General features: G+C 36.1%; 1 protein-coding gene across 9 annotated transcripts in view; it reads left to right on the top strand.

Moving 5' to 3' along the window:
• Positions 1-18,665, top strand: part of Ppp1r12b (protein phosphatase 1 regulatory subunit 12B) — a 198,770-nt gene that overhangs the window by 25,573 nt on the left and 154,532 nt on the right. The window lies entirely within an intron of this gene.

Genomic DNA, 18,665 nt, shown 5'->3' with positions numbered 1-18,665 from the left:
ATACTGCTGTGCTTGGCAAGGACAGGTATTAATTTTTTGATAGCTTTGATGTTAAAACTATTAGGTTAACAACCCTGGGATTGTAAAAGGGTTATTGGGATGATGTTTCCCAAAGTATGCTTTCTTCCCATAGTATGGTTTTCTCTTGAGCTTTGTTTCTGTCTATCCAGTTGAATCATTCTCTCTCCTTGGAGTTACCTCAGACTCAACATTATTTCCTCTTCTCCTGTGTTTCCTATCTCAGTACAGTCACTTTCCTCTCCCCAGTTGTTAATGCTAGAAACTTGGGCAACATCTTTTTTTGTTTGTTTGTGGTGCTGGGAATAGAACCCGTCCACATCTCAGCCCCTGGGTAATGTATCTGTGATTCCTTATTTTTCTTGATTCATTTATTTAGCAGTGTTTATCTGACCTTTACTATGTGCTAGATATATAGCCATGGAGATACAATTGAAAATAAAATAGACATGGCCTTCCCATGAGTTTATAATCTCCCATTCCTGTGGATTCCATCTCCTTAATATCTGTTAAATCTATCTGCTTTCATTCATTTTTTTTTCTTTCTCCACCTTCCCCTCTTTTTCTTTACTGGGGTTTGAACCCAGGAGTGTTGTACCACTGACCTATATCCCCAGCCCTTTTTATTATTAATTTTGGGACAGGGTCTCACTGAGTTGCTAAAGCTGGCCTCAAACTTGAAATCCTCCTGCTTCAGCCTACTGCATAGCTGGGATTATTATAGGCCAGTGCTGATGTACCCGATTTTATTTGTTTTCTTTACCAACAGTTTAGTTCAGGTCATTGTATCTCACTTGGGTAGTTTCCCTTGCCTTCTCTAACCATTTTTTATCCTTAGCCAGGAAGATCAAATCCTTCAGTGGTTTTCATGTTCTCCAGTCTCACTTCTTGTCATTTCCAGCTTTGACTTCTATACTTTAACTACATGAATAACCTTTAATTTCTTCAATCATATCACGTTCTCTTGTCTCCAAGTTCTAGTATGCTTCCTTCCCCTCCTTTCCCAATCCCTGTCATCTCTTTTCCTTGTCTACACATTTTTCAGTTCAACATCATTGCTCAAGGAGCCTCTCCATGGATCTGCCTATGCTATCTTTTCTTACTTTTAGTACTTCTTCTGTGTTTTCCCTTGTTGTATTTAATCACATCGTCGTCATCATCATTATCATGATGTTATCTTTCTTCCTTTTGTTCTTTCTTCTTCTTCATTTGAGGCACTGGGAATTGAACCCAGTGTCATTTAATCTTATAGCTTAACTGTCTTTTCCCAACCAAACTTTAAGGTCAGGGAGGGCAGGAATGTGCCTTACTTATTCACTATTATATTAATTGCATCTACCAAAATGCTTGTTGAGTTTAAGTCATTGGGAATACAGATTGGTTCAATGAATGGGCTAAGTAGAGGTAGAATGGTGGCAGGAGTAGTAAGTTATTTTGGTTGATAATTTAATGAGAAAAATGAGTTGGAAATTGGGTTCATTGTGATTTCTTTTGCTTCAAAATATTTTTTTTTCTTAGTAGTTGACTTTGTTTTAATTTTTTTGTTAGTTAAAACTTTGGTTGGTTAGGGCATGTGGGGAATTAGGAATTTGATAGCATGATCTTATGTTTTTTTAAAGACCAAGAGATCTAGCAGGAGAGCATAAAGTAGGATTTTAGATGCTAAAAATATTGCATAATTTATTTATTTTTTTTTTTTTTGAGAGAGAGAGAGAGAATTTTTTAATATTTATTTTTTAGTTCTTGGTGGACATAACATCTTTGTTTGTATGTGGTGCTGAGGATTGAACCCCGGCCGCACGCACGCCAGGCGAGCGCGCTACCGCTTGAGCCACATACCCAGCGCCTATATTGCATAATTTAGATCCTTGACCTTTATGGACCATATCCACATAAGAGTTCAACTGTTAGGAATAAGTGCCTCTGATGTTGAAAGATTTTATAGAATTCAGTTTGCTGTGGGTCCTAAGTAGTATAGCTTTGAAATCATCTGGATGCAAATGGAAAGTGAGTGGACTGGGAGAGATGTAAAAATCATAGTATGAATAAAACAAACTGAGTTTTTAGTGTAGTTTAGGGATTGGTATGTAAGTACAACCTTATTATGTATAAAGGTTATTATGTAGATGAAATCAACATATAATTTATATATTAATTAGTTTCTCATAAGAACTTTATGAACTTAAAGTTCCTGTTATATCATTTACCTATAATGAAACTAAAGCACAAAGAGATTAATGTAGATTAAAGAAAATTAACCATTATCATTTATGTGATATAAAAATTACCCTGGAATTTGTTGACTTTTAGTAAAGGAATATGGAAAGGGCTGTTAAAATTATAATAAAATAATGGCTCAAACCACAGTATATTGAGGACAGTTTTCTTCAACTTGGTATGTTTTTGAATGCTGGGAGACTTGACCAAGAACAATGGAATGAATGCCTTCTAGGTGTACTGTACTATGCCTGAGGTCCCAAAAGGCTTTAAAAAAAAAAAGTAAAAAATTCTCTTCCTTCAAGAACCTTGTTCACCAGATAAAGCATAGTTACATGAAAAAAGAATAACTAGCTGTTAAAGCAGCAAAATTGTGGAATGAATAGTCTGGCTAATTAGTATAGCTGTTTCGAGGAGGGAGAGTTCACTTTGGGTTGGGAGAGTACACTTGTTGAATTGTTCATTCAATCATCCACACATTTACTTTAAAATCTTCTATTTATTGAGCATTTACTACATGCCAGGCAGTATGCTAGTTAACAAAGAATATTAGATGTTTTAGAGAATTTGAATATGTATTCATGTCTAAGATAGAGAAAGAGAAAAGTCTTAAGTAACTTAGCACCAAAAATGGCTTGGTTTTATTTCTGTTAAGTTTTAGAATTAAGGCTTCTTCAACGCAATTCACAATAGCCAAACTATGGAACCAGCCTAAGTATCCACCAACACATGAACAGATAAAGAAAATGTGGTGTAAATATACACAGTGGATTTTTATTCTGCCAAGAAGAGAAGACAGGGAGGGGAGCAACTGGTTTGTAATGGAGGAAAATGGTTTTGCTCCAGAGGAGGGCCTGGAAATACTGAGACATTTGATATAAACCTTCAGGATGTCTAGATCAGGATGTTGGAGTCTAGGAAAAAGATCCTGGAAAGATCAGGGCTAGAAAGATCCAGATATCATTACTATACAGAGATAGCTGAGGCCACGGAATGAGCAAGATCACAAATGAAGAAAGGGTAGAAAGGAAGTGGGGCTGAGGATGGAACTCTGGGAAACCAGTGGGAGATGGTAGAGGAATGGTGAAAAAAAGTGAAAAAGAATGATTAAGGAGGTAAGAAAAGGATCTGAAGAGGAAGCAATGTTTTGGAAGTAAAAGGATAAAAGTTTTAATTAATAAAGAAATTGACCCTTGAATCTCGGAAATATTTTTTGATAGGAGACTTGAGTAAGCAATGACATCATTTGAGAAGGTTAGTTAGTTTGAGAGGAACGCCCCATCTAGTTTCTCTGAACATAGTTGCCAGAAGAAGTTGTCCCATTACTTTCCTGTAGGGTCTAAATCTTAAGAACAAGTTGAAAAAATACCTTATGCCTTCCCAAATCCAGAACCCTGGCTACATCATGATTGGAAATCTTTATTGGATGTTATATTTTCATGATAACTTGTAGGATAAGGGTGAGGAGCCCCATGTCTCCCCTCTTACTTCTGGCTTAATGAGTTTCTGCTAATGTCTCTAGAAAATTCTATGTTTGCATCTGATCAGTCCCATCTCAAGGCAGTTTTAGTAGGTACTGTTTGACACCTGTTTGCTAATTATGATTTATTGCCTGGATTGTGGCTTCCTCAGATCTTCTCAAATGTTTAAAATATGTTAATAGTTTGAATACTGGGAGAAAATTTAGGCCAGGACTCTAATCAGGATCTAAGTATAAGGATTTACTTCTTAAAAATTCCCTCTAGCTACCATATGAACCAGAATTATGATTTGGAGATGCAGAACCTTTGAGATTCATACATTATTTGTCACATCTTTTTCAGCAAGTCATACTGTGATAAGCAAAGACTCAGAAGTGAGGGAGTTTGATTATTTACCTGTTGTTTCCTGCCCAGGAGTGCTGTTGCCCAAGTGGAGAGATCTATCAAATCAAAAATGGTTTTGATATGACCAGTGAATAAAGAGGAAAATGTGTTTCAAACAATTTTTATGCACATAATTTGAACTTTGGGTTCTTATACTTGACTCTCCTCCACTTTATAGAGTAAATGCTCAAGCCTTACATCCACTTCCTCCCCTGAAAACAGAACCTTGGAGCTCTTTCAAACTTCCCTACCTCTTGCTTCTGTCTTGTCAGTTTCAGTAGATACCTTTTTTTTTTTTTGGCTGTAGATTGCTTTAGTTACTGATTTATTCCAAGATTTTTCCTTTCTGATCTGGTAGTTTATTTCTCTGAACTTGAGTGCATCTTTTTGAAGATCTCTTAACTTCCCCAAAGAAATGATTATATATATATACATATATATATATATATATTCCTTTTGAATTCTTTGTATTTAAAACATGTTCTAACATGAAGGGCTAAGATTTCAAGTATCTGTGGTTTAGTCTTTGAAAATCACTTTTGATCAAAACTTTGTGTGGTTTTTGTGGTAATTGGATTGCTCTGATAGCACTAGAACTTATAAAGCAGTTACTTGCTTTACTAATGACTAGCTATGTTCTCTTTCTTATTCACAGCAGCTATCTCTTATTGATGTGTATGTAAATTGTTTCTAAATAGCACACACGCACACACTCCACACACACGTGTGTGTATATATATATATATTTTCTGTACACATTCCATACACATATATGTACTCACTTTTCAGGTTATTAAATCCCCAAAGGATCTTAGTTTTTGTAGTTACTCAATTGAAAAATGATACCTTTTTCTCCTTTGAACTTGAGTGAGGCAAACATCTCTAATGATCACCTATCTTAATCTTATAGGAAAGGAAAGGAAAGAAAATGAGGCCCCTTGATTTGACCTGATATGGATTATTAGAGTGTTGTCTCTTTGTGTAAATGCCTGTTTAGGGTGATTTTGATGGATGGTGGCCTGTGTGTTTCTCATCTTTCAGCTGTCTCCTGTGCCTAGGCCAAGATTCACCCAGCAGTCCTCTCCACACACTATTACTTGTGAGCCGCTTTTTTATTACTTGTGAGTTTTCATCAATATTTTTCCTAAGTTTATAGGGAACTACCTCTAACTACTGGTAGTTTGTAGGGAACTACCTCTAACTACCTCCAACTAATATTCCATTCTGTGCTTTTAGACCAGCTTGAAGACTACAAATAGCAAAGTCAGTATTTTGTTTTCTACGGTTTCTGGGAATGGCCTAAGAAAGAGCTATCTGCTAATAATTCCAAATTCTTCCTTTATGGTATCTGTTAATCTGTAGTGTATTAAATTAGAATTTCCTTTGTCACTTCCCCTACCTTCTCATGAACAAGTAAATAGTTTAAAGGCCAGAATTAATAGGGCAGCAGCAACTTAGGAGAGACACACGACTAGGAGGATTGGTAAACCAATAGCTGTAGAATTGGAAGTGTCTCAATAAAGGAGTCTTTGTGAAAAGTTCAGATGCAGGCAAATTGTTTTTTGAATATTTCATCTTGTATCATAGGATTTACTGTCTTTAAAATTTTGTTTTTAAATAATTATATTTTCATAGAAAGTAATAAAGAGAAATTCTGGGTGTCCTTCACCTGGTTTCTTCCACTAGTGATATCTTATATAACTGCAGTGTAACATCAAAACCAAAAAATAGATATTTGTACAATACACAGACCTCATTCAGATTTACGAGTTTTACATATACTTATTTGTGTGTGTGTGTGTGTGTTTATGCAATTTAATCACACATATAGATTCGTATAAACACCAATATGATACAGCAGGAATTGCTTTTTTATTTTTAAAATTTTAAAAATGTCATTATTATTTAGGTAATGTGACCTAAGTCATATTTTTAATAGAAATCTAATTTCCAACTTGAGAAGTCTGTAAACACAAAGCATATAATATTGAGGGAAATGAATTTTTTGAGAACTTTAAAAATTAGAAAGTTTGATTGTGAAATATGTATCAAACATCCGGGAATACTTCATAATATTATTGGATAGTGATATAAATATTAAATATCATTGATCCACTGAATTTTTCTTTTAAAATTTTTTTAAAATATATTTTTTAGTCGCAAATGGACACAATACCTTTATCTTATTGATTTTTATGTGGTGCTAAGGATCAAACCCAGTGCCTCACACATGCTTAGTGAGCACTCTACTAGTGAGCCATAAACCCAGCCCCTCCACTGAATTTTTTTAAGCTGACATCTTCATATAGAGATGGTTATAGAAAAAAATGAAACTGTCAAATATGGAGAATGATTTCTAACAGAATGAGGTTTCTCTGGGGTGGCGAAAATGTTCTGAATTACGTAGTAGTGATAGCTGCACAACTCAGTATACTAAAAATATCTGAATTGTATAGTTAAAAAGGGGTGAATTTATGGCAAGTGAATTCTATCTTAATGAAAATGTTATAAAAAATTTAAAAACTCATGATGCTATAAGCATTCTTGTACATGATTCCATATGTTAGAGATTTTATAGCAGTTGTGTGAAGGGTCAAATATTTGTACATCTTCACTGCGTAAGTGCTGTTCAAGGTGATTGGCAATATCAATTTATGCTGCCTCCAACTGTATATGAAAGTTCCTGTGCTCCAGGTTGTCGTTTTTACTTGCTATTGTTATATTTTTTAAATGTAACTTTATTTATTTTGTGGGTATTGAACCCAGAGCCCCTTTCATGTTAGGCAAGTACTGTACCACTGAGCTATAGCCCCAGCACTGTCATATATATATTTTTAATATTGGTTTTTCAGGTCAAAGCTGATATGATTCTTTAATAGATTACTTACTACTCTAAGAAAATGCTTACAGTGTGATGAATATTTATAACTGTTCTTGACTTTTGCTGCATAGATTTCTTAGTGATTAGCTCTAAAATATCAAGGTCCAGTAAGCATATTGCTTGATATTTGGAGTGACCAACTTTGTATAAGGTTTGTGAAAATCAGAAAAGTTGAACAGTCTATTAAAGAAAACCTTTCTCCGCATCTCAGACAAGTAAATTTCAACACTGTACTTATATCATTGCATTTGTACATGATTTAAACTCTTGGATGTTCTTATGGCCCCCACCCCCACCCCCAGTTTCTTCCTCATGCAGCAGCTCTTTTTTCCTCTTGGTTTCTTCTTGGTTGAAGACATTGTACGTGCTATACTAGATGTCATAAAATAAATGTTGAAATTCAACTTCTGACTCAAAATATGGAAAACAAACTCATTTGAATAGCAGCAGCAAACACCATAAAGACCTTGTTATGTAAACTCATTAATAAAAATATTTATTGATTCTTGAGTTTTTCAGAATATGATGATCTATTAGAAATTGGCCTAGACTCTTTGGGATGGGGATAATTGTGGAATAATATATCTAGTAGGTACCCTAACGATGATAGTGAATAAAGAAGTCTTCATGAAAGTGACAGTTCTGCATCCATGATTTCTACAGATAAAAAGTGAGATCCAGAGAGGTCATATGATTTGCTCAAAGTCTCACATAGCTAGCTCTACGTAAATCATATACTGAGTGTTACATTCTTCTCTGGTTTGGCATTATACTTTAAATGATCGTTCTAGGAGGGTTTTTGTTTGTTTGTTTTGTAAAAGGGTTGCTGCAAAGGATGAAGGAAGGGTCTGTTGTATTAGGGAGTGTGCTGTAACCCTAAGACCTGCAAATGTTTCAAGAGCTATTTTTCTACAATAATAATATGTGTGGCTAACTTCAGAATATAAAAATAAATCTGAAGTTATGATGAGTTCTTGTGTATTTAGTATGTTCTATTAACTTTCTTTGTTTTTTGCAAAATTTTTTACACTTAAATAATTGTGAATAAGCTAAGGTCCTTTAGTATTTAACACTTGGCAAAGTTTTTATTGTTTTTAAGGGTAGTATATTTCTACTGCTGTTTGCATTTTATAACATACTAATCTTCATAAGGACCATTTTTATGAGAATATATATAGGCATGTATTTGCTTAAGGACTTTTCCAGACTGAAATTAGAAGAATGGAATTGCACAGCTTTTCATGGCATCCTATTCTTTTACAAAAAGAAATGAAGAAGTGAATAGGGATAAGTTAGAGAAGAAGAATGTTTTAGAAGAGTTTTTTTTTTTCATTATCAATCTAAACTTGATCTATTGACAAGAAAGTGTAGCTAACGATGTTCATATTTGAAAATAATTATTGATTCTGCGTCAAAAAGTGCTCTGGAAGTTGCTCTGGTCTTTCCAGTGCTCTGTAGGCTAACCTGGAAAAGTGACTTTGCTCTTGGTCTTTGCCATCACTTTTGAAAACAGATAAATTATTTTAAGCCTTAAAATTCTTGCTATTCAGCCTTAAATTGGAGTACTCTGTCAGCCATGTCAGTGTGGCATATTAACAGGACTGATTGTGCCCCAGGGAATAGATGTGCTAATACTAGTTACATAGGATATTTCACTGATTTCTAAAATTTTGTAGATCAAGAAAGATGAGACTTGGTCTCAAAAAGATGTAGGGGTCATGTCTGCTTATTTCTGAGCTACATCCCCAGTTCTATAAAAGGATTCTTAGGTGATGTCTTTAAAGGTCAGTAATTAGATTGTTCAAAAACAAACTGCAGGGGCTGGGGTTGTTGCTCAGTGATAGAGGGCTTGCCTAGCATGTGTGAGGCACTGGGTTCGATTCTCGGCACTGCATATAAATAAATAAATACAATAAAGGTCTGTCAACAACTAAAAAAATTTTAGAAAAATCAAACAAACAAGCTGCAAATATCTTAATATCTTTCTGCCTGTCCTTTCAGATAGACTTCTGTAATTTTCTGGGTCAGATCCTCCTGGGCAAGATGGCTGCTTTCTAGCTGGATAGTCATTTAACATGGTTTCATAGGGCAATCTTGAGCAAATTTGGGAAAGATAGAAGTGTCACTCTGCCTCTTAAAATTTTTTTTTAAATTACTTTTAGATACACATGATAGTATAGTTTGACATATTATACATACATGGAGTATAACTTATTCTAATTAGGATCTCATTCTTGTGATTGAGCATGATGTGAGTTATACTGGTTGTGTATTTATATATGAACATCGGAAAGTTATGTTTGATTCGTTCTTCTGTCTTTTCTATTCCCATCCCTTCCCTTTCCTTCATTCCCCTTTATCTAATCCAGTACCTTTTACATCAAGCCTCTGAATTGCCCTGTGCCATACTGTAAGAATGTATGTAACTTAGTTGTATAATATGTGGAATTAACTATGTTCCAAACTAGCCATTGCACAAAAGCAGAATAAAATAAATAAAATTTCAGACAAAAAGTTTTGTATAAAATCAATTTGAATATGTACAAAATAGCTTTGTAAACCATAATTTGGAATATAATAGAAATGAATTTAAAAATGTAATGGGGGAGCCAGGTGGGCACATGCCTGTAATCCCAGCAACCTGGGAGGCTGAGGCAGGAGGATCACAAGTTCCAGACCAGCCTCAGAAACTTAATGAGGCCCTAAGCAATTTAGGGAGAACCTGTTCAATAAAAAAAGAAAAGGGTGAGGGATATGACTCAGTGGTAAAGTGCCCCTGGGTTAAACCCTTGGTGCCAAAGAAAGAAAAAAGAAAGGACACTATCAAGAAAATTATGACAACCCACAGAACAGAAAACAATTTTGCAAATTGCATAACTAATAAGTAATTTGTGTTTAGAATATATAAAGAACTCTTGTAACTCAAAAATAAAATTTCAAATTCCTCAAAAAATGGGCAAAGCTGAGTGTGGTGGTGCACACATGTAATCCCAGTGGCCTGGGAGACTAGGGCAGGAGGATTGCAAGTTTGAGGCTACCCTTCACTTAGCAAGGCCCTTAAGCAACTTAGTGAGACCCTGTTTTAAAGTAAAAAATAATGGGCTGGGGAATGTGGCTCAGTAGTAGATTTCTCTGTGGTTACACCTAAGCGAAAATCACAAAATAGTGCTGATTTGTACTTTTAAACACATGGTTTTCAAATTCAAAGATCTTAACCACTGTATTTGTCTTTGGTCAACACATTCCTTTCTCTGGAAAGGTCATTTCATAGTTCTGCACTCTTCACCCTTTGACCACCTGACTTCTTTCCTTATTCTCAACAGATGATACTACTTCACATTATTTTGCTTCCTGCTCCAGAGCCTATGTTGATCTGGCTTTTGTCTCTTATCACTGCACCCCTCCCCGAAAAAAAAAAAAAAAAAAAAAAAAAAGCATTTTAGAGCTCTTAACACTAGATTTGTTCAAGACTCTATAAGCCTTCAGGTTGCTAAATTGATTGATAGTATGATAAAATGGTTCAGAATATAGACTCTGGAGTCAAAGTGAATTCAAATGCTAACATATTCTTTTTTAGCCACATGACCTCAGACAAGTTACAACCTTTTTTAAAAAATTTTTTAATATTTATTTTTTAGTTTTCGGCAGACACAACATCTTTATTTGTATGTGATGCTGAGGATAGAACCCAGCACCACGCGCATGCCAGGCGAGTGCGCTACCTCTTGAGCCACATCCCCAGCCACAAGTTACAACCTTTTAAAAATGAAAATAATAATAATGTTCATCTTACAAGTTTGCTAGGAGGATTAAGCCAATTAGTGTGGGGCAGTACTTATCTCCTGATAAACTACTCTATAAATCTTAACTGATATTATTATCACTCCTTTTCAACTTCTGTTCTGTTGTAGTGACTACTGTCTCACAGATAAGATAAGAAGGAAGCAAATTAGATGGGGATTTCTTCTGTTTCCCAACTACTCTTCTTATCTGGGAGGCATACACACACACTTCACCCACACACAAGAAAACAAAAAAGAATAAAAAATCTAAGGACAAACCAATTCTGATGTTATTATTTCCATAGCAACCAACTTGGATTTTATACAATGTGACATTAACTTAGAAAACTTAGAAAAAGAGAAGCTTAGGCGTTTCTTCATCTTTAGTGTTGTGTTAGTGTGGCCTGGTAGGCTGTGATCTGAGTCTTCACTGGGCTCTCTTCTTAGTTGTGTAACATTTGACTGATTTTGAAGACATTGAATTGCTTTTAGGAAAATGTTAACTAGTTGTTGGAATCCTTTCCCCTTTTAACCTGTTCTCCCAAAAGAGCTTTGATTGTTTTTAGGAGACGTGTGCCAGGCATGCTGGCACATGTATTACCAGACACAGGGGAGCTTCTGTCAGAGGGATGATGTTGTATCTGGCACAGGATCAGCTGGACACAGTAGCATGGCTTGCCTGGCAGAGGTCTAAGCAAAGGGGCAGAACACTCTGGCTGGGCAAGAGTGGTAACTTAGGTTGTCACTGAAACTGTTTTAGTTAGAATCCTCATTAGCTGGGGGAAGTATACTTCTTTCAGTGGCCTTTGTGAAGCCTTTTGATCATTTGATGATTTCCCTAAGAGTTTAAGAGCACCATCAAAAAAAAGAGGCTCCCATTCTGTTAACTTCTGCTTCTTACCATATTCATCGTTAACATTGGTAGAAATTTCAGATTTCATTGTTTAGTCTCCTTTTCACCACCACCAGACAACAGATTATTTTGTATAAATTGTGGTTAGAGATAGATTTAAATTACTAAATGTTGATATTGTAAGTATTAATGTGTAGATATTAATATAAGCACCAAGAGGATCTCTGGATGCTTAAAGGGTAGGCCAATATGATTGAGTTTATTCAAAATACATATGAAAATAATTTATTATTCTAATTGTTTATGTTTAACATAAAACTAGGAGATTTTTGACCTAGTTATTAATGTATTAAGTTACTTCCTGTATTTTTGATAATTCCACTAAGCAAATATATGCTTTCAATGTGTAAAGCACTATCCTAGGCGCTAGGGATACAATTAGTAAGTCATAGTTTCTGCTTAGGAGGAGTCTGGTTGGGAAATGACCTGTCAAAAATAACTACAATAAAATATAGCACACTATAATAGGTGATTAAAAACACAGGTGATCACAGGTGATAGTGGCTTAGAATACACTAGGATGTGAAGAATAGTTAAGACAGACTTCACAGAGAAGGTGATTTTAAACTATGTCTTTGAGGCCATGTAAAATAGGAAATTGCATTCCAGGCAGAGAAAGTAGCATGTATAAATGTGTGGAGACATATGAAAGCATGACACTTTTGGAGAATTGTTAGAAATTGTTATGGGAATGGCATATAATAGCTAGTAGCAATCTACACGAGAAATTAGTTGTGCCAGGTACTGTTCCAACTGCTATGCCTATGCTAACCATGTAAACCTCAAAACAATTTTAAGAGATATTATTGTTATTCCTTTGTGTATGTAAATATGTGTGTGTGTTAATCAGGATTGAATCAGGGGCACTTTGTCACTGAGCTGTATCCATAGTTCTTTTTATTTTTGTTTTGAGACAGGATATTCCTAAATTGCTGTGTCTCGGCTTTAACTTGTATTCCCCTCCTCAACTTCCCTAGTTATTGGGATTATAGCATGTGCCACCACAATTGGCTATTCCCATTTTAAAGATAAGGCAACTGAGGCAGAAAGAAGTTAAACATTTTACACTAGGTCCTATTGTTATTAAGTTTCACAGCTGATACTTGAATTCAAACTTTCTGGCCAACAGTTTAAATCAGGGGTTAGCAGACTACAGCCTGATACTTGTTTTTATATAGCCTGCAAGCTAAAAATGGTTTTTGCATTTTTAACTAGTTAGAAAATAAAAAAGAAGTATTAATATTTTATTACATGTGAAAGTTATATGAAATTCAAATTTTAGTGTTCATAAAATTTCATTGTAAGCTGGTTGAGGTGGTGCATACCTGTAATCCCAGTCGCTTGGGAGGCTGAGGCAGGAGGATTGTGAGTTCACAGCCAACCTCAGCAATTTAGTAAGGCCCTAAGCAACTCAGCAAGACTCTGTCTCTAAATAAAATATAATAAGGGGCTGGGGCTCTGGCTCAGTGGTTAAGTGCTCCTGGGTTCAATTCCCAGTACCAAAAAAAAATTTTTTTTTTCATTGTAACATAGCTACACTCATTGGTTTATGGCTGCTTTTACATTACAGTGGTGGAGCTGAGTGTTTATGAGAGCCTATATCCCACAAAACCTAAAGTACTTTCTGTTTGACTCTTTATAGAGAAAGTTTACTAACCCTGCTTTAAATCAGTGTGCTATATTGCCTCATAGTGCATTCTGTTTTATTAAATAACATAAGATCATGTGTTAAAGTAATGCTTTGACTTGTGTGCTCATTATCCTTTTAAAAGTCTGTTTTCATGTTTATCTCCTGTGTTCTTACATCAACCCTGAAAGGTAAAGGAAGGTTAAGTTTGGTGCTTTCCATCTTATAGTCAGGATATTTAGTTGGGATGGGCTGTGACATTAAAATTAGATTCTTCTGCCTGTACAGTATCTTGTAATGTTCCCATTCTGTTCTGAAATTTGCCCTCTACCTCTGTCCTACATAGACAGTTGCTCAGAGTTTGGGCTTGAGGCCATTCCGTAAATGAGATAGTTGAGATAGATCGAAAGAGCAAGGTAATACACACTCTTTCCTTAACCTTTGGCACCTTTGCAATAGCATCTGAAATTCTGTCTTGGCAAGCTTCACCTAAGTCTGAGCACACTGCCTGAGAAGTGTTCCAGGAGGGCTGGATATGATTGCAGATAAGTAAAAACTTACCATCAAAGGAAACAGGGCATATTTCTCATTTTTGCTTTCATGAAGGAATACCATTGCATTGCCAGGCTATGTGGAAAGTCTTTGCCTTAATAGAGATTCTTGAATTCTTTTTCAGGTTTTCACCTGTCCATTATTCTGGTTTTGACACCCTTTTGTTATTTTTGATCTTCCACTGAGCTTAGACATACTGTGTCTTAACCAGTCAAACCATAGAAGCTTCCTTTGTTACCCACTACTACCAGTAAGCTAAACTGGTCAGGCAGAGTAGAATCACACTGATTTTGAGGGATGTTTGTGTTATTCCTTGCCTGGTATTGTTCATTCCACTTCTCTTCCTCTAGGCCACAGCAATCTGAAGTTGAACTATCTAGGCCATGTTTCCTAATGTATTACTGAGCTTGATGCTTCAGGAAAAAACAAATTGTTGAAATTTTTAAAGTCTTAACCAGTAGTGTCTTCTCTTTCAGCCCCAGTGGTACATTTATATTGTTATATATGCAGGCTTGTTTATATTCAGATTTGCACTGTTACGGCCCAACAGAAACAAGATGCTGCATTAAGGGAGGGTCAGCTATGTTTCTGCTCATAGCCAGCAATTTGTTGGCCACAGTCAGAGCAGTGTAGAAAAACAATTTTCTGTCCAAGTGGTCAGACACCTCAAAGTCAAATCAAACACCTATAGTAGTGGGTAGCAGGTATAGACATTTGTCAAAGCTCAGTGAACATATACTTCAGATTCATGCTTTTCACTGTATGTAAATTTTCCTGAAAAGAAAAATAATATTGTAAACAAGTATTAAACTCTAGTTAATGATATTCATGATGAACTATTTGGGGAAAATTATTACTAATGTCTGAAGCGGGATGTGGGGGTCGAAGGGATAGATATGTGGTTAAGAAGTATAGCCCAGTGTTAAGGTAGGATAGGATTTGTGTGGGTATTCATGTGAAATTCTTTCACCTTTTCTGTATGTTTGAACATTTTCATAATAAAATATTTTGGGAGCGTATATAAAGGGAATGGGGCAGGTGATGTAAGTTGATAAGGCAAAGCAGGTACAAGACAGTAGAAAGCAGTGGGGCCTGGGGCACTAGGGCACCTGGGTTCTGCCTGGAGAAGGCAATGCTGCCAAACTTCAGCCAGTTGTTAATTGTGGAAATATTCTTCCAGTATTGTTAGATATTCTAATTTTAAAAAAGGAGTTTCATATATGATATTTTTGCGTATAAAAAAATCTTTATTTTTAAAATACCAAATGAACCAAATAGTACTTTTTAAATTTTTAATTTGTTTTAATTAGACAGTAGAATGCATTTGTGCACTTTGATATATTGTACATAAATGGGGAATAATTCTGATTGCACATGTTGTAGAATCACATCAGTCATGTAGTCATATATGTAAATAAGGTAATAATATCTGTTTCATTCTACTCTCCTTCTTATCCTCATATCCCCTCCCCTCCCTTCAGTCTTCTCTACCTAAAATAAGTCTATTCTTCTTTAGCACACATCTCCTCCCCCCATTGTGAATAAGCATCCGCATATCAGAGAAAACATTCGGCCCTTGGTTTTTGGAATTGCCTTATTTCACTTAGCCATGATATTCTCCAGCTCCATCCATTTATCAGTAAATGCCATAATTTCATTCTTCTTTAAAGCTGAGTAATATTCCATTGAATATATATACCACGTTTTCTTTATCCATTTATCTATTAAAGGGCACCTAGTTTGGTTTCATAGTTTAACTATTATGAATTGAACTGCTATAAACATTGACATGGCCACAAATCAAAATTACTCTCAGATTTTATCTCACTCCAGTCAGAATGACAATCATCATGAATACAGGCAACAGTAAATGTTGGCAAGGATGTGGGGGAAAAGGTACACTAATACCTTGCTGGCCGGAATGCAAATTGGTGTGACCACTATGGAAAGCAGTTTGGAGAGTCCTCAGAAAACTCAGAATGGAACCACCATTTGACCCAGCTGTCCCAATCCTTGGTTTACCCAAACAGTATTTTTAATTTGCCAATTGATTTTCTATTTCAAAGACTTTAATGGTAGAAAAGAAATTGGGGTGTCCTCTTGAAATGTAAAGTCATCACGAACATGTGACTTTAGAGAGATTTCAGCTGTGCCGAGACCTTTAGGCAGTAACCTCAATTCCCCTGTAGTGTGGGCTGCTGTACAATAATGTACCAACAGGGACTTTGCTATGGGTCAGGGAACAGCTGTGAGGTTGGGCTGGTTGGCATTGCTTTCCCTGGGCTTGCTTTAGGATTATTTGAATATAGAAAGGCCAGCAGGGCATGTTAGTTTGCTGCTCGGATATAGTTCCTGGATGTAAGTCATTTAGGCTTGGAGAGAAATTAGCACTAGATGGGACTTACTCACAGAAAAGACTTCTAAGACTTCCTTATATTCCGAGTTTTGGCTAAGTGATATCACAATCCAACAGGCTCCTGCTCTGTTAAAAAATCTTTGCTCTCCTTTCTCACCACTGGCATTCTTATGATCTGTCTGTTCTGTGTATTCTACCTTGGGAGTGCTTCTCAAATCCATCTGTCCCTAGTGTCTCCCACACATTACCTTACTTCAAGACCTCATTCTCTCTAGCCTGTATTACGGTTTCCTAAGTGGTGCTTCTGTCATGAGTTTTCCTGCCAGCTGTTCAATTTTCATATCCCCACTGCAGTTATCACTCTGAGATATAATTCTAATGGTATCCCTCTCTGGTTTAAAAACCTCAACACCTCTCTGTTGCAAGCAGGGTAAAAGTAAGACTCTGTATCATAGACTCAGATATGGGGACCTTTAGAGCTACCAGCCTACCTAAACAACCACTCTTCCTTCTATTTCCCATTAGCCTATAGGGTAAAGTTCAAATTTCTGAGTCTGGCAACTAAAGCCCTACTCAGATTCCCATCACACTCCATCCCATTACAAGTATGCCAAACTTTCATCATTTCAAAAAATGGGCATTTTCTTTGTCCTCCAGACCGTAGTATAAGCTGTTCCCTTTGCTTCAGATTGTCTTTATCACTGCTTCCTCATTGGGGTAACTGCTTCTCCTTTCTGACAGGTAAGTTTTGCCCATTCTGGGAAGTGTTTCCTATCACCTGTCTCTCCATCCCCAGACAAAGTTGATGACTTCTTACTCTGTGCTGTAGCACTCTATTTATCTCTCATTTTGTTTTAGAGTATGAGTCCTGTTACATTGTATCATTTACACATCTCTTTTTACCATAATGGTAAAGACTTATTCAGTGTTTATTCCTACATCTCCCCCTGAGGGATATGTCTGGCATAGTATAGGATCTCAGTAAATGTTACATGAATAAATGGAAAAGCACTTTACAGTCAAGGAACACTGATTACTAAGACAATTCTTAACCTGTTCTTTGGTTATGTGAGTCAGTATCAGATCTGGAATTTAAATCTGTCTTCTGGGATTTTCTGTTCATGCTAACAATAGACTTGCTGGACCCTTCAGCAGCCGTGACTCTATTATGGTAAAATCTAGTATGCCACCCCTGAACTTATTTACCAGCTTTAGAAGTCAGCAACTCCTGCTGGGTTGTCTCTCCTATTCTCTAGTCTTAACATAAATTCAGTTCCTTATCATATTAATGAAGACTGACTGTGATCTACTTGCATCTACAGGAACTCACTTAGAGTTTATAATATATTTATGTTTAAGTGAATCATTTTTGCATTTTCTTGTGTGGAAAAGGATGTCCCTTGCTAACAGCCTCACTGGTACAATTATGTTGTTATATATGCAGGCTTGTTTATATCCTGATTTTCACTGTTAAAGCCCAACAGAAACACTTGTTAGTGATAATAAAAGTGGTAATAATAATGATAGTGATAATGATAGCAACTAATATTTAAGTAGCATTTAATGATGGGCCTTGAACTCAGTGTTTTTATGTACATGAACTCATTCAGTTGTAATTGCAACCCCATGAAGTAGTTACAGTGATCGATATGATAATTTTATGGATAAGTAAGCTAAAGCACACAGAGAGATAACTTGTTTTGAGAACACAAAACTATCAACTTATAGACGTGGGATTTGAACCTAGGAAGTCTTGTTCTGTAGTCTGTGCTCTTAACTGATACACTGTACAGGATATGGTTGTATGATTATTTTCCCTAGTACCTTTGGCCACATAGAACTATAGTCCCATGGGGTGGAGGGTATGATATTGAGTGATAGGGATAATGGTCCATACTAGCTTTGACTATAAAAAATTCTTGATGAAAATATGCTGCGTTAAAAAAAAAGCCTCTTGTTTAATATCTCCTTTTAGGGATGAACTTTTGTGCACTGACTTGTACTTTCTGCGAATTTAAACTTGCTGAAATTTCTTTGTGGCTTTCACCCCTTACCAAGCTCAGGTCTCAGAATTGCCTGCCTTCTGTCCCTCAAGCTTACTTGACAGCTATGGAGCATTGCCCATGCCTTAGCTTTCAGGCTGTACTCTTGTGGCTTGTGAAACACTTGTTTATGGGCACAGAGTGATCTGGAATTAAATAGAAAAATCCCTCTCCATGGAACAGCAATTTACTTTACATGCCAAGTTGGCAGCAGAGTAGACCTTTGGGGGGCTGTGGTTAAGACAGGTAGCCAAGATATGAGGGAGGTTTCTAATCCAGACTCATGCTAATAAACAGAATGGTAACCAAAGCACTTTAGTGGGACCTTTGTGTTTTCTGTTTAATCTAGTTATGAGTGACCAACTCAAATTGACCAATTGACCCTTTGAAATTATTGTAGGAGTACACCAAT

The sequence above is a fragment of the Marmota monax genome, unplaced genomic scaffold, assembly GCF_021218885.2.
Source record: "Marmota monax isolate L192 unplaced genomic scaffold, Marmota_monax_Labrador192_F-V1.1 WCK01_AAM20220418_F8-fsc00099, whole genome shotgun sequence".
Classification (NCBI taxonomy): domain Eukaryota; kingdom Metazoa; phylum Chordata; class Mammalia; order Rodentia; family Sciuridae; genus Marmota; species Marmota monax.
This window is presented reverse-complemented; position numbering and strand designations above follow the sequence as displayed.